Here is an 11,598-nt window from a genome sequence, read left to right as displayed (position 1 = left end):
GCGCCGCGATTTAAAGCAGCTCCGCCCCCGGCCTGACCCGGCCGCCGCTCAGCGCCCTCTGGCGGTTTCCGGGCGGGTTGCTGGAAAGCGAGAGGGACCGCGGGAGCCCGCGATGGGGCCCGAACTCTGGCGGGAGGGTCCTGCCAGCCAAGTCGGGACAACTCGAGGAGGATCAGGTACGCATAGTGTTCCGGTGCTGCTCGTTTCCTGTCTTTTCTCCTCTTGCCCTTTTCCTCTGTGAGTCTTCCCAGGCTTTCCGTTCATTCAATCCACATTTATCCAAAAATGACTACGTATGTCTAAACACTAAAAGATGCCAAGATGAAAAATTAAGACCTCAAGGGACGCACAGTTTCATTTTCGACTTTTCCCTCGCTGATTAAAAGACATTTCTATGGCTCTCCACCCCTCTAACCTCCCTCACACACTTTCCTCCCTTTCCGTTCAGCCTCCTCCCCATTTTCCTTTCCTCCCAATGCCCTTTCGTCCCTTTGAGATCTCTTTTAGAATCATAAAAGAAATGTTGATACCTTATTTATTAGGAAACTGAGACCCAGAAAGGAAACGTGATTTTCGTAAGACCATACAGCAAGTTGATAGCATATGCAGTACTCTGGTTCTCAGCCCACTCTGCCCAACTACATCTCAGCTTGACCGAAATATATGTCCTTTGAGCTTCCCTGGTGGCACAGCGGTAAAAAAAAAAAAAAAAAAAAAAAAAAAAAAAAAAAAAAAAAAATCTACCTGCCAATGCAGTAAAGGCAAGAGGCACGGGTTCAGTCCCTGGGTCTGGAAGATCCCCTGGAGAAGGAAATGGCAACTCACTCTGGCATTCTTGCTTGGAAAGTTGTATGGACAGAGGAGCTGAGTTGGTTACAATCTATGGGGTCTCAAGAAGTACCTCAGTGAGTAGGACTTGACTGAGCACACACACCCATCCTTATGGAAATACAGCCTACCCTCCCCTACCCCTACACTTGTACACACCCACACCCAGCCTACCTTCCACCATTCCTACACTTGAACACACACACACACGCACATCATCATCACCCTCTTTCTCACAGCACTTTGTCTTAGAGCAGTGATTCATTCTCAGAGGGACCTGGCCACCCAGACCCGCTGCCCCTCCAAAGGGTGTTTCTCGGATGTTATTCATCAGAGGTGACAGCATCTAAAAAGTCCCCCCAAGTAGAAAGAGACCTGTCCTGGGATTAGAAGTCCAAGTTCTGGCTTTTGCAGTGTGACTGGCTGTGGCCAACACCTCAGATTTTAGCTTATTCAGCCTTTAGTTTTGCTCTGTGGGTCTCTAAAGCTTCCTTCTTTGTAGTTACTCAGAAGTGTACCTCAGATGCTGTGGTTTGGAATAATTAAAATGTTTTCCGAACCTCTTTGTGTGTGTGGTGCCAGTGTGGTGGGAGGAGAAGCCCTTATGGTTTTAATAAAAACAGAAGCACCTCCCAGGCAGAAATAAACTTGCAAAAGGGAAAACAAGATATGTTTCAATATTTCCTATGGCAACTGCCAGTTTATAGTAAAGAGGGAGTTAAAAATTTTTTTCATAGTGTGAATGAGAGGGGTGAAGAGAACTCTGCCACTTGGGGGAATGTTGGTGGTGCACGCTATGCATGTGTGAGGTGAGACAGAATATGAGAATCTCTGCACCTTCTGCTCAATTTTGCTGTGAGACTAAAACTACACTTTTAAAAAATATATAAAAAAGCAAAAAATCCCAAGCACCACCACCCTCATTTCCACCTGGCTATCGTCAGATACCTTAGGAAGGTTTAAATCCAAAGGACAAGTCTGCATGGAGATTTAAGGACTAGCAATGAAGAGGGTGGACTTCCTTGGTGGCTTAGTAGTAAAGAATCCTCTTGCAATGTAGGAGATGCAGGTTTGATCCCTGGGTCAGGCAGATCCCCTGGAGAAGGAAATGGCAACCCATTACAGTATTCTTGCCTGGTAAGTCACATGGACAGAGGAGCTTGGTAGGCTACAGTCCATGGGGTCTCAATAGAATTGGATACAACTTAGCAACTAAACCACCGCCACCACCAATGAAAAGGGTAACACATAAGCTAGATGAAGAGATTTAATTTGGGATAAGCAGGAATTAAGCAAGTGGTGTCCTTTCTTATCTGAAAGCCTCCTCAGACCCTGGAAAGGCTCTCAGGCTGCTCTGTAGGGCAGGACCACATCCAGGCTAAGTCCTCAGAGTCTGGGCCCACAGTTATTAATTCTTTCTATACCTAGATGAATGTTTTGTAGGGTCCTGTGAGAGATATCAATCACATTTGATTTATTTATGTGTTAAGGACTGTTAAGCTCAGGGGAGGTTCTCAGACTTTGCTTAGGACTACACCACCATCATGTGAATCAAATAGTCTTATCTTTTTGTTCCAGTCAATTCAGAATTAAGATTATTAAATTTTTGTCTTTGTTTTTTAGATTAGAGTAATAAAAACATGATTTTAATTCAGTGAATGTATTTGTGCACAGGCCTTTTAATGTACATTAGGACCTGTTTTTATCAACCAACAGTTGTCAGGAATTAGAGGGATGAACTCTGTGGCCAGTATGGCCCCATGTTTTTTGTTTTTTAAGTCCAGGTCTGTGTGAGACTGATTACTTCATTGCCCACAGCATATTTGTGAGGCTGTGGTTGATGCTGTTTACTCCACTGAGATCCATGCCATCTCTGGCATATCTAATCCTGTCTAGTTTTTTGTCCTTCCCTCAGAGCAGATAGATGAGATAATGGCTCACCAGAAATCCATCAACTTAAAGAGGAAAAACAACTTACAGACATTGGTCTTTAAATATAAACAGAGGTTTATATATACCATCTCCTATGTGAGGTGACCATTCAGGTATGACCTAAATCAAATCGCTTATGACTATACAGTAGAAGTGAGAAATAGATTTAAGGAATTAGATCTGATAGACAGAGTGCCTGATGAACTATGGACGGAGATTCGTGACATTGTACAGGAGACAGGGAGCAAGACCATCCCCAAAAAAGAAATGCAAAAAAGCAAAATGAGTGTCTGAGGAGGCCTTACAAATAGCTGTGAAAAGAAGGGAGGTGAAAAGCAAAGGAGAAAAGGAAAGATATACCCATTTGAATACAGAGTTCCAAAGAATAGCAAGAAGAGATAAGAAAGCCTTTCTCAGGGATCAATGCAAAGAAATAGAGGAAAACAATAGAATGGGAAAGACTAGAGATCTCTTCAAGAAAATTAGAGATCAGTTCAGTTCAGGTTTCCCTGGTGACTCAGAGGATAAAGCTTCTGCCTGCAGTGCAGGAAACCCGGGTTTGATCCCTGGGTCTGGAAGATCCCTGGAGAAGGAAATGGCAACCCACTCCAGTATTCTAACCTGGAGAATCCCATGGACAAAGGAGCCTGGTGGGCTACAGTCCACGGGGTTGCAAAGAGTCTGACAAGACTGAACGACTTCACTTTCACTTTCACCTTTCAGTTCAGTTTAGTCACTCAGTCGTGTCCGACTCTTTGCAACCCCATGAATCGCAGCACGCCAGGCCTCTCTGTCCATCACCAACTCCCGGAGCTCACTCAGACTCACATCCATCGAGTCAGGGATGCCATCCAGCCATCTCATCCCCTTCTCCTCCTGACCCAATCCCTCCCAGCACCAGAGTCTTTTCCAGTGAGTCAACTCTTCATGAAGTGGCCAAAGTACTGGAGTTTCAGCTTTAGCATCATTCCTTCCAAAGAAATCCCAGGGCTGATCTTCAGAATGGACTGGTTGGATCTCCTTGCAGTCCAAAGGACTCTCAAGAGTCTTCTCCAACATCACAGTTCAAAAGCATCAATTCTTTGGTGCTCAGCTTTCTTCACAGTCCAACTCTCACATCCATACATAACCACTGGAAAAACCATAGCCTTGACTGGACGGACCTTTGTTGGCAAAGTAATGTCTCTGCTTTTCAATATGCTGTCTAGGTTGGTCATAACTTTTCTTCCAAGGAGTGTCTTTTAATTTCATGGCTGCAGTCACCATCTGCAGTGATTTTGGAGCCCCCCAAAATAAAGTCTGACCCTGTTTCCACTGTTTCCCCATCTATTTCCCATGAAGTGATGGGACCAGATGCCATAATCTTCGTTTTCTGAATGTTGAGCTTTAAACCAACTTTTTCACTCTCCTCTTTCACTTTCATCAAGAGGCTTTTGAGTTCCTCTTCACTTTCTGCCATAAGGGTGGTGTCATCTGCATATCTGAGGATACTGATATTTCTCCTGCCAATCTTGATTCCAGCTTGTGCTTCTTCCAGCCCAGCTTTTCTCATGATGTACTCTGCATATGGTGACAGATATACGGCCTTGTAACAATATACAGCCTTGATGTACTCCTTTTCCTATTGGGAACCAGTCTGCTGTTCCATGTCCAGTTCTAACTGTTGCTTCCTGACCTGCATATAGGTTTCTCAAGAGGCAGGTCAGGTGGTCTGATATTTCCATCTCTTTCAGAATTTTCCACAGTTTATTGTGATCCATGCAGTCAAAGGCTTTGGCATACTCAATAAAGCAGAAATAGATCCTTTTCTGGAACTCTCTTGCTTTTTCAATGAACCCTCGAATGTTGGCAATTTGATCTCGGGTTCCTCTGCCTTTTCTAAAACCAGCTTCAACATCTGGAAGTTCACGGTTCACATATTGCTGAAGCCTGACTTGGAGAATTTTGAGCATTTATTTTACTAGTGTGTGAGATAAGTGCAATTGTGCGGTAGTTTGATCCTTCTTTGGCATTGCCTTTCTTTGGGATTGGAATGAAAACTGACCTTTTCCAGTCCTGTGGCCACTGCTGAGTTTTCCAAATTTGCTGGCATATTGAGTGCAGCACTTTCACAGCGTCATCTTTCAGGATTTGAAATAGCTCAACTGAAATTCCATCACCTCCACTAGCTTTGTTTGTAGTGATGCTTTCTAAGGCCCACTTGACTTCGCATTCCAGGATATCTGGCTCTAGGTGAGTAATCACACCATCATGATTATCTGGGTTGTGAAGATCTTTTCTGTACAGTTCTTCTGTGTATTCTTGCCACCTCTTCTTAATATCTTCTGCTTCTGTTAGGTTCCTCCCATTTCTGTCCTTTATTGAGCCCATCTTTGCATGAAATGTTCCCTTGGTATCTCTAATTTTCTTGAAGAGATCTCTAGTCTTTCCCATTCTGTTGTTTTTCTCTATTTCTTTGCATTGATCACTGAAGAAGGCTTTCTTATCTCTCCTTGCTATTCTTTGGAACTCTGTATTCAGATGCTTATATCTTTTCTTTTCTCCTTTGCTTTTCACTTCTCTTCTTTTCACAGCTATTTGTAAGGCCTCCCCAGACAGCCATTTTGCTTTTTTGCATTTCTTTTCCATGGGGATGGTCTTGATCCCTATCTCCTATACAATGTCATAAACCTCCATCCATAGTTCATCAGGCACTCTGTCTATCAGATCTAGGCCCTTAAATCTATTTCTCACTTCCACTGTATATTCATAAGGGATTTGATTTAGGTCATACCTGAATGGTCTAGTGGTTTTCCCTACTTTCTTCAATTTAACTCTGGATTTGGCAATAAGGAGTTCATGATCTGAGCCACAGTCAGCTCCTGGTCTTGTTTTTGTAGACTGTATAGAGCTTCTCCATCTTTGGCTGCAAAGAATATAATCAATCTAATTTCAGTGTTGACCATCTGGTGATGTCCATGTGTAGAGTCTTCTCTTGTGTTGTTGGAAGAGGGTGTTTGTTATGACCAGTGCATTTTCTTGGCAAAACTCTATTAGTCTGTGCCCTGCTTCATTCCATCTTCCAAGGCCAAATTTGCCTGTTATTCCAGGTGTTTTCTTGACTTCCTACTTTTGCATTCCAGTCCCCTATAATGAAAAGGACATCTTTTTTGGGTGTTAGTTCTAAAAGGTCTTGTAGGTCTTCATAGAACCGTTCAACTTCAGCTTCTTCAGTGTTACTGGTTGAGGCATAGACTTGGATTACTGTGATATTGAATGGTTTGCCTTGGAAACGAACAGAGATCATTCTGTCATTTTTTAGATAGCGTCCAATTACTGCATTTTGGACTCTTTTGTTGACCACGATGGCTACTCCCTTTCTTCTGAGGGATTCCTGCCCGCAGTAGTAGATATAATGGTCATCGGAGTTAAATTCACCCATTACAGTCCATTTTAGTTCGCTGATTCCTAGAATGTCAACGTTAACTCTTGCCATCTCCTGTTCGACCACTTCCAATTTGCCTTGATTCATGGACCTGACATTCCAGGTTCCTATGCAATATTGCTCTTTACAGCATTGGACCTTGCTTTTATCACCAGTCACATCCACAGCTGGGTATTGTTTTTGTTTTGGCTCCATCCCTTCATTCTTTCTGGAGTTATTTCTCCACTGATCTCCAGTAGCACCTACTGACCTGGGGAGTTCCTCTTTTAGTATCCTATTATTTTGCCTTTTGGTACTGTTCATGGGGTTCTCAAGGCAAGAATACTGAAGAGGTTTGCCATTCCCTTCTCCAGTGGACCACACTCTGTCAGCCCTCTCCACCATGACTCTCCCATCTTGGGTGGCCCCATGGCATGGCTTAGTTTCATTGAGTTAGACAAGGCTGTGGTCCTAGTGTGATTATATTGACTAGTTTTCTGTGATTATGGTTTCACTGTTTCTGCACTCTGATGCCCTCTTGCAACACCTACTGTCTTACTTGGGTAAATTAGAGCTACCAAGGGAATACTTCATGCAAAGATGGGCTCAATAAAGGACAGAAATGGGAGGAACCTAACAGAAGCAGAAGATATTAAGAAGAGGTGGCAGTAATACACAGAAGAACTGTACAAAAAAGATCTTCACGACCCAGATAATCACGATGGTGTGATCACTGACCTAGAGCCAGACATCCTGGAATGTGAAGTCAAGTGGGTCTTAGAAAGCATCACTACAAACAAAGCTAGTGGAGGTGATGGAATTTCAGTTGAGCTATTTCAAATCCTGAAAGATGATGCTGTGAAAGTGCTGCACTCAATATGCCAGCAAATTTGGAAAACTCAGCAGTGGCCACAGGACTGGAAAAGGTCAGTTTTCATTCCAATCCCAAAGAAAGGCAATGCCAAAGAAGGATCAAACTACCGCACAATTGCACTCATCTCACACGCTAGTAAAGTAAAGCTCAAAATTCTCCAAGTCAGGCTTCAGCAATACGTGAACCGTGAACTCCCTGATGTTGAAGCTGGTTTTAGAAAAGGCAGAGGAACCAGAGATCAAATTGCCAACATTCAAGGGTTCATCGAAAAAGCAAGAGAGTTCCAGAAAAGGATCTATTTCTGCTTTATTGACTATGCCAAAGCCTTTGACTGTGTGGATCACAATGAACTGTGGAAAATTCTGAAAGAGATGGAAATACCAGATCACTTGACCTGCCTCTTGAGAAACCTATATGCAGGTCAGGAAGCCTTAGTTAGCACTGGATATAGAACAACAGACTGGTTCCCAATAGGAAAAGGAGTACATCAAGGCTGTATATTGTCACCCTGCTTATTTAACTTATATGCAGAGTACATCATGAGAAATGCTGGGCTGGAGGAAGCACAGGCTGGAATCAAGATTGCTGGGAGAAATATCAGTAACCTCAGATATGCAGATGACACCACCCTTATGGCAGAAAGTGAAGAAGAACTAAAGAGTCTCTTGATGAAAGTGAAAGAGGAGAGTGAAGAAGTTGGCTTAAAGTTCAACATTCAGAAAACGAAGATCATGGCATCTGGTCCCATCACTTCATGGGAAATAGATAGGGAAACCGTGGAAACAGTGTCAGATTTTATTTTTGGGGGCTCCAAAATCACTGCAGATTGTGATTGCAGCCATGTAATTAAAAGACGCTTACTCCTTGGAAGGAAAGTTATGACCAACCTAGACAGCACATTATAAAGCAGAGACATTACTTTGCTGACAAAGGTCCATCTAGTCAAGGCTATGGTTTTTCCAGTGGTCATGTATGGATGTGAGAGTTGGGCTATAAAGAAAGCTGAGTGCAGAAGAATTGATGTTTTTGAACCATGGTGTTGGAGAATACTCTTGAGAGTCCCTTGGACTGCAAGGAGATCCAACCAGTCCATCCTAAAGGAGATCAGTCCTGGGTGCTCATTGGAAGGACTGATGTTGAAGCTGAAACTCCAATACTCTGCTCCCTGATGTGAAGAACTGACTCATTTGAAAAAACCCTGATACCGGGAAAGATTGAGGGCAGGAGGAGAAGGGGACGACAGAGGATGAGATGGTTGGATGGCATCATCAACTTGATGGACATTGGTTTGGGTGGAGTCCAGGAGTTGGTGATGGACAGGGAGGCCTGGCGTGCTACAGTTCATGGGGTCAGAAAGAGTTGGACACGACTGAGCAAGTGAACTGAACTGATGTGTGGTGACAGAGACATAGGGATGTCAGATCACTTTCCCAGGACTGGATTCAGTAAATGCTGGGGTTCCAGACTGTACACTTTGACTCTAAAGCTCGCACCTTTAAACACTGTCCTACAGGAGTTCCCTTGTGAATCAAATCAAATAAGGGTCCTTGGGTTTTAGGGATTAGGCATCCTTATCATGTGTTTTTTCTCCACACTATGACTGACTTCCTGCTTCTTCCTGTCTCTTCTTAATCTCTGCTGCTGCCCACTAAGAGTCTACACTTTGGGGATCTGGAAGCATGTGGGTAGAGTGTTGCTGTCAAGGAGGGAGATATGAGTGGAAACAGCCAGTAGTCCACTGGTTTACTCCATATGTGACTAATACTTGAGCTCGACCATGATCCTGAGAACAGGAATTAGTACAAGACATACACAGAGAGATGAAAGTAAAGCTGAGACTATGGGTGATGGAAGAGACAAAGGAACACAATCCCAAGAGGTAGCATCCCAGAAATGGTGAATGATGAGAAATGCAAAAGTTGTTGCAAGGTAATTGTTTCACTTAGGGACAATGTGTGTTACTATTGACTTTTCAGGGCTTCTCAGATCATAAAAGCAAAGTGGATGAACATATTTCTAAGTAAACAATTGACTATAGAATTATTTAGCACTCATGAGAAAAATCAGAGCACAAGTGTGAAAGTTTAACATGCATTCTAGTATTAGAACATGAAGATTACCAATACTAAGAACGTTGGTGCTTTCCTGTCATAACCACTACTTAAAACAGTCCTTTGAATCCCCTTGGGGTTTTAGAGGAGGTAGCAAGGTGTATGGTTTAAAACACAAACATTTGAATCCTAGTTCTATCACTTAGGAGCAGAATAACTTCAGAAAATTTATGCAACATGTTTGAGCATTAGATTTTTCCTCTTTCAAATGAAGAAGTAAAACTTTATTGTGTTGTGATGTTAAGTAAGCTAATATGTGTACATTACTTCTGACAGTAGTTAGTACATAGTAGGTCAACTCCGGGAGTTGGTGATAGATAGGGACGCCTGGCGTGCTGCAATTTCATGGGGTTGCAAAGAGTCGGACACGACTGAGCGACTGAACTGAACTGAACTGATGCACATGGAATGATGGCTATTATATCAAGTAGAACAGATATATTTATTAACCTAGCCACTTGTAAATGATACATTTGTTCAGAAAGACTCTTTTTCTTGCCTTCATTCTATTAGAATCTCACTTAATGTCATTCATAGTTGAATCATGGTGACAGGATATGAACTGTTTCTAGCAGGCAGATATAATTTTATGTTCAGAAGTTGAAAAGGCAACAATGAGAGGGGTGGGGATTTTAGATGAGATGTGTAAGCTCCGTCTCGTGGCCCTGGACAGTTTTCACCTCCGAGTCCTTGGCAAGTGTCCTTGGCAAGTAATAAAGGCCAAGGGGCTTTTTCTACAATGGGGTGAGCCAGGAGCAGAGGGAGGATGGAGTCATGGTACCAAATGACTGCATATCAGCATAGTTCTTCAAGCATTATGTGGGAAAATCCTTAGTTTGTGAGTTGTAACAAGTCTTTGTCTTGTTATGCGGACTTAAATTTCTTTCTTAGGTCCCCGCATAAGCTCCCAGCCTCAAAGATCTATCTCCTCAGAGAAAAAAAGAGGGAGAGAGAAAAAAAGATGGAATTCTGCTATAAAATTGACTCTTTGAATCATAAAAACTTACTTTGAAGCAAGTTGGTGAAGGACTGTTCACTACTTTATTTTGTTTGTGTTCTGTTTAGGGGAAGATTTCCTTTTAAACATTAAGCATGTTAGAAATAACCCCCTAGTTTGATCATCAATAATCAAGGTCAATTTGTGATATTTTACTTTAAATCTCCTTAATGTAACACAAACTGTATAAGGCAACATTCTCCAGAGAAACAGAATCAATAGGAAATATAGATATAGGTAGATAGATCATCCTTATATTGAACATAATGTTTGACAAGTTATAACATGCTCATGTGTGTGTTGACTTGCATCTGACTCTTTGTGACCCCATGGACTATGGCCCATCAGGCTCTTGTGTCTATGGAATTTTTCAGGCAAGAATACTGGAGTGGGTTGCCTTTTCCTTCTCCAGGGGATGGATCTTCCCGATCCAAGGATTGAAGCTGTGTCTCTTGTGTCTCCTGCATTGGCAGGTGGATTCTTTACCAACTGTTCTAACTTGGAAGCAGCAAGATATTAATAATATCTTATATATATTATAATATTATATGTATATATAGAGAGAAGGATCAGATCATATCAGATCAGTCGCTCGGTTGTGTCCGACTCTTTGCGAGAGAAGGATAGATATATTTCAAATAATTATTTATTTATCCTTTATTCATTCTAATTATTCTTTATTTTAGAGTTGACTCATGAAACTGTGAAAGCTGCCAAGACCAAAATTTGTAGAGTTAGGCCAGAAAACTGCAGACTCAGATAAAAGTTGATGTTGAATTCTTGAGTTCTGCAGTCTTGAGGATTCCTTTTTTATCCCCTGAAACATCAGTTCTGTTCTGAAGGCCTTCAACTGATTAGATGAGGCCTGCCCACATTATGGAGAGCAATCTGCTTTACTCGAAGTTTAGGGATTTAAATGTTCAGTTCAATTCAGTCGCTCAGTTGTTTCTAAAAAGGAGCTCCCCTGGTAGCTCAGCTGGTAAAGAATCTGCCTGCAATGCAGGAGATCCCAGTTCAATCCCTGGGTTGGGAAGATCCCCTGTAGAAGGGATAGGCTACCCACTCCAGTATTCTTTGGTTTCCCTGGTGGCTCAGACAGTAAAGAATCTGCCTGTAATGTGGGGACCTGGGTTCAGTCCCTGAGTTGGGAAGATCCCCTGGAGATGGGAATGACTACCCACTCCAATATTGTGGCCTGGAGAATTCCATGGACAGAGGAGCCTGGCACGCTACAGCCCATGGGTTCTCAGAGTCAGAACATGACTGAATGACTTTCACATCTTTAAAAAAATACCTTAACATCAACATCTATACTGGTGCTTGACCAAACAACTGGCTACTACAGCCTAGCCATGTAGAGACATAAGATTAATCATCACACTAAATAATACTAATTTATTTGGATCCTAAGAGCTTTATTTGTATGAACTCACTTAGTACTCAAAAAAGCCAG

At 42.4% G+C, this 11,598-nt stretch overlaps 1 long non-coding RNA gene across 2 annotated transcripts in view; it reads left to right on the top strand.

The window, feature by feature from the left end:
- The first annotated feature begins 49 nt into the window (after positions 1–49).
- The window catches only part of LOC123333810, a 32,828-nt gene continuing 21,279 nt past the window's right edge, over positions 50–11,598 (top strand). For both annotated transcript variants that reach the window (XR_006551395.2, XR_006551396.2), the window contains exon 1: positions 50–176. This is a non-coding gene — a long non-coding RNA (uncharacterized LOC123333810). The remainder of the gene's footprint in view (positions 177–11,598) is intronic.

Source organism: Bubalus bubalis, chromosome 1 (genome assembly GCF_019923935.1).
Source record: "Bubalus bubalis isolate 160015118507 breed Murrah chromosome 1, NDDB_SH_1, whole genome shotgun sequence".
Taxonomy (NCBI): domain Eukaryota; kingdom Metazoa; phylum Chordata; class Mammalia; order Artiodactyla; family Bovidae; genus Bubalus; species Bubalus bubalis.
The sequence above is the reverse complement of the archived record's forward strand: the minus strand, read 5'-3'. Positions and strand labels throughout refer to the sequence as shown.